We start from the raw sequence: 6000 nt of genomic DNA on the forward strand, positions 1-6000 counted from the left end.
TTTTTTAACTTTTTTTTCCCTCCAAAGTATAATCATAGACTTCAGAATATATTGACGGGACACGGGGCGCTGACTCTGTGCCCCGCCTTCGGGTAGGGGCCTGCACACACCTAGCATCAAGAGGAGTTAGGGTATGTTGTCCTGGGCCTCAGAACCATAGGGGCCCCTGAATGACCCTTATTTTATTTACTTTACATTCACAAATCTTTTGTATTTAAATCATTGTCTGATTAAATATTGTTCTACTCGATATATATTTAAAATAATATTAAATATTCCAAATATATATTTATACCTTTTTTTGCACTAGCACCCCCCCCCCCCCCCCCCCTCAGTAAAATGAATATAATAAAAAACTACCTGCGCTCCACCATATCACAGGGCAGGCTTAACAACATAGCCATTGTTACCAAACTGCACTTTATGGTAAATTGCAGTGCTCTCAACTCCGCACCGTAGTGTGGGGTGGACGGGTGGACGGCCCGTTTGTCGTCGATTCGTCCGGGTCTTCCTTAATGAAGGTGGCGATGTACATAAAAACGCAGAGACACGTCGGATGGCTTTTTGCTGGAACTTTTATTAGCAATGGGGGACTCACAGCCACACAATGCTACCGCGCAACACCTCTTAACTGCTACTATCTCACCCGCTTACGCTCGCCCACCTCTTTGTCTGCGCCAAATTGGTAAAGCCGGTCATATTGTAAGGGACAGTGGCCCCTTGGGGATGTCGGTAACACCATGTACTCCATTGAGCGTGACCTTGCTCAAAAACTAGATTTTACTGACGTTATAAATTTGCTGTCAAAAAATCTAGGCGCATCACTGTTTGAGGGCTTGATAATCCCAGGGATGTGGAGGAGGCCGGCACAGGATGTTTACTTATACTGTTTTGTTGCTTAGCATGCAGGCATAGCACTCTCAGTTGTATTGTATTGTAGGCTACATGGGACAATAGATGGAAATTGTTTGTTTATATTGTGTCACATCACATTACGATCTGTTAAATTTAACTGTCCATCTCAAAATAAATAATTTGAAAATTTACCACTCTCATTGCTTGCAAAGCGTTAAAGTACTGCGTAGATTGTCGTGACAAGCCGGTGACAGGGGTTGGAGGGGGGCCCTATAATGGTCTCTTGTCCCGAGCCCCTGCAAGTCTGTTGACAGCCCTGGTTACATGCACGTCATAACACGAGGGGGAACATCACTCATCTCTTGTCTCGAACATACATACAGATTTGCACTAGATGCTACAAGAAACGTACGGCATGTCTGTGAGTCCAAACATATACAAATTATTTCAGTGGTTCATACACCACATATGCTCTACTATTATGCCTTTGAAATAGACTGGGCTAGATTGTGGATCCATTTATAGATTAACATTGGGCTCCCCATTTTCAGTGACTTTCAAAAATTGATGTGGGTTGTAATAGTCCTTTTTTCCAAACGGACTAAGGCATCAAGCAAGCCTGTGTCGGAAGTCATGAAAGAAGGTTCTGGTCTATCTCTAGAAATCGGGAAATGGAGCAAACATGATAATAACTTCCAAATTTGAGGCTGAATGCTTTATTAACATTTATGCAGAGAGAAAGAGAACATATAGGCTACAGTGTAACTGCCTAATGGATTGTGTTCCATTAAATGAAGTCAAAGAATTTTAAAGTGGCAGTTGGAGGAATATGTTTACACACACCTGGCCTGAATGTGAATACTGAAAAGTCGATTAAAGATGAACACTTTTGCTGTTTCTTGCCAAATATATTGTGAGGAAGACATGTTAAAGCCAAAATGGAGCACATTTATCACGCTAAAGCAAATTAATAATTCATTTTCTTTGATGTTTTAAACTGTAGTCAAGCTTGAACAACAAAAGGAGTATATATAGTACTGTATTTCACATAAACAAAGATGTTTATGCAAAAACTTCACACATTTGCATCTTAACAAAAGATCGCCTACAGATGACAACCTCTGACTCCTCAGAGAACTTTTTTGCTTCTTTCCTACGGCAATGAGCTCAGTTCAGAGCATTGTTATTCCTCGAACAGATTCTGGGAATGAGAATTTTCTCAAAGAAAAGGTTAGGTGTCTTCAATAAAGGTTCCCTCAAAGGTCACTGAATGTTGTTCATTTGTACCCACCATTAATCAACATGGGTTTAATGTAAAACAATTTGCTGGAATGAAAAGTTTTTCCACTTTTAACTATGAGGATGTAGCTGATGTGATTTCCATAAATTATGTGTAAATCTGTGCAGTCCAGCTGGCCGTTTTAATAGAGGAAGCTATTCCCTAAATTCTGTTATTTCTTTTTAATCATAGGAATCATATGAATAATTTAGTCACCATAGTTTAGTAGTATAATGTTGTCACCTCATCCATAAATTTATTTTATCCTCATTGATTCAGAGAGTGATGAATGTGGTTGTGTATGACTATGCATTTCTAGTTCTTAAAGTTCTAGTTATAGTTTTTAGACATGTTTATGTTGCGCTCATTTTGCATGGACAATACTACCGTATTGGCCCGAATATAAGACTGCCCTGATTATAAGACGACCCCCTCTTTTTCAAGACTCAAGTTTGAAAAAAGACTTTTTGAACACCAAATTAATTTTTATACAGAAAATAATTATAGTAGATCTGAAACAAATGATTATAACAATATATTTGAGAGAAAAAACATGTTATTTTGCCTCATTCAAATCTTAATATCTGAACATTTAAATATGTAAACTAAAGTGCAATCACATTCGTAAATGAATGGCTTCTGGTTTTTAAATGTAAATAAACCAGTCTATTGTGATAAAACAACAAAATTGCAATAACTGCATTAACTATCAAAGTGAAGTCTAACTGTAGTCTTGAAACAAATCTGAATAAGGAAAAACATTGCAATAAAATAATGCAAACTGGTTAAACTAGTAGCTGAGCTCTGTCATGACAGAACATCGCTTCAATGATATCTGGCGCCATCTAGCGTCGTGAATGGGGAGAGTAGCTGAGATCTGTCATAACAGAATATTGTTTCAATGATATCTGGCGTCATCTAGCGTCGTGAATGGGTATAATGTCTAGACCACGGATATAAGACGACCCCCTCTTTTTCAATCTTATTTCAATGCAAAAAACACCGTCTTATATTCGGGCCAATATGGGAATTCATGTAGCACTCATCAAGCACAGACCCATGCATTAAGATGAAATCAGTCAGCAATACCTGAAATCCATTGGTTTATAATATATTCACCAAGCCGTAGAAGGATTGTTTACTTCTTCAAAATTCTAAAAGAACATCTTGGGTGGAAAATTGATAGCTAATTGAGAGCAAATTATGAAAATAACTGCCATCAGTTGTTGCAAGCTTATAGGATCATTTGTTCTGGGGAATATTATGAAGTTGTTAAAGTATTGCTGATATACGCTATTTTGGCCGGAACATTAATCTTCCCCAAATCGATAGCCATTTGGAATGTCAGTGTTTATGGGTGATGTAGGACTTGTGCAGTTAAAAAAAAAAAAAAAAAAAAAAAAAAAAAAAAAAACATACACAAGACCTGTTATTTTCAAATCTAGAGGGGACCAGGACGTAGAAATATGTTCTTTAATATGATTGTATACTTGTTAGATTGTGCCCATAAAGGAAAGCTACTATAGTCCTATGATCAACATGACTCTTTTTATCCAGTAACTGAGAGGATGTACTCAATATATTCCACAATAATAATCATTTATCATTGTAACCTAGTCAGTAAACGTAAAAAAGCGTGGTATGTTACTACACATGGTCATACCAAATTACATTCCCAGAAATTAGTCATATGCGCCTTGCAGCTTGGCCTCCATTCAGATGTGTGTTTTGATATATGCATGTTGATTGACCATTTTCAAACGTTCTCATCATTGAGGCGTTAGCGTTAATGTGTACAAGCCATTCATTCATTCATTCATTCATTCATTCATCTTCCGTTCCGCAAATTATCTTTTGTGTGGACATCCTTCTTTAGATGGGATGAGGCTGTGTTCAGAATGAAATAATCTCATTCATTTAAATGCAAGTCAGCACATCTGCTACCATCTAAAGTGCTACTGATTAACTCTACTTTGTTCTTTGGCATGAAGGAAAGAGAAGATTTGATTTTACAGTACAGTACTTATACTTTCAGTCTATCAATGGATTCTGCATTGTTAGCAGCTTTCAATAGGTGGCAGCGTATAACAGATTTTGAACAGAAAGCAGGAGACTTGTGTTCCATTTAACCATTAGAAAGCTCATTGGGGTGGCAGCTATCTTTCAGGTGAGAGGTGTGTAACACCCTGGACTGGTCGTCAGCCAAGCACAGTGCCCATATACACAAACACCCATACTCATTCACACATGTACAATATAGGCTACAATCATCTATTAACCTTATCAGCTTACATGTTTGGAATTTGTGCAGAAGCAGAGAAAACACCCGAAAAAATTTAAACTTTGAACCTAAAATGGTGAGACAGACAAAATACTCTAACTCACCATGTTCAACTCTTTGTCCACCATTCTCCCCCCATCAATTCAAATATAGCTGAAGGGAAAAAAAAAATCTAACTTGTACAGTTAAACAAACAGGGAGCAAAACCCAACACTCGCAACACTTTCAGTATTCCTGCAAAGTTAATAAATGATGTAAGCAAAACTCTAATCTTTGAGTAGATTGCAGCAGTGTCTCTTCTGCTCTCACTGCGTTCTCAGTGTCAAAGTTTATAATATAAATGCAGGCTTATATTATATACTGTAAATATACCACACAAAGCCGTGTGCTATTCAGTTAAAAACTGTGATTATTACTAATAGAATTCTGTACCGTGACCTACATTCATTTATAAAAGAGCAAATCTTTGAAAGGCCACGTTCACCTCTCAAATTTTCATACAACTGGTGTTTCTGTTTGATTGCCCTGTCTAACCCCTTGATTGTGCTTATTTTCCCATTGATATGCCCTCATTTAAATAATGGAGCATTAAACCCCTGCAGGGGAAGACCACAACCCCCTGCTAGGCTGATTGCAGCCTGCCTTGATGTAAATTCAACCTCAACCTACATAGACGTAGTAGGAATTCGCCAATGTTTGGAAGTTATCAGGCTAGTCAAAATGTCTTCCAAAAGTTGTTAAATAAATTTGGTTCAGGTCGCTATACAGGTACAACCAACACATTTTTTGTAACCGTATGTTTACATATTTATGCATCATTTTAAGATGTAATACTGTTGTAAATGTTATATCCACTCATTTGACTTGTGTTAAACATGTTATAATTTGAATATTAGAATAAATATAGCCTATATTTGTGTATAAGTGGCAATTACTTGAACTGCTTTTAAATATGTCAAATCAAATGATCCAGCTCATAGTTATGTGCCTGAAAAAACAAATTCCATGCAGATTTCAAAGAAACACAATGTGGTCTAAAATGTCCTTTTAAATATAATCAGATGTCGTTTTAAGCTTAATTAAAAACTCCTAAAGGCAATAACTTTTATTAAAATTTAATTTCCTGAGGCACCGTTGCACTTTTTTAAATAGCCAAAGGTAAGGAAATACCATAAAACCTTGCCTGATCAAATTACTCACAACTCGAGTGCACGTTCGCGTCCCACCCTGAGGAGTCCTCTTTGATGTTTAACTTCAAATAAATGAAATGTCTCTCTAAAACCTAAATTTAATGTGTGTCGCGGGCTTGTTTCAGTCAAGGCCCTTAATGGCACCACACATGGTGTTTGGATCATTTTAAACGGAACATTGTAAAATAAAATATAGCTCCCTCAGGCTGGGCACCCGAAATAGACGCCCTTGATGTCCTTTCAGTTTGTCGCTGGTCATGAATGAGAGCCATTCTGTGTTTATCAGTGTTCCAATTTATGCATGCACGTAAAAAGCTACAACAACATTGATCTCCCAGATTACAGGATGAAAACACAATTGGCCTGGTTAATGCATCATGTTACACAGATCACCC

Source organism: Corythoichthys intestinalis, chromosome 17 (assembly GCF_030265065.1).
Source record: "Corythoichthys intestinalis isolate RoL2023-P3 chromosome 17, ASM3026506v1, whole genome shotgun sequence".
NCBI lineage: Eukaryota > Metazoa > Chordata > Actinopteri > Syngnathiformes > Syngnathidae > Corythoichthys > Corythoichthys intestinalis.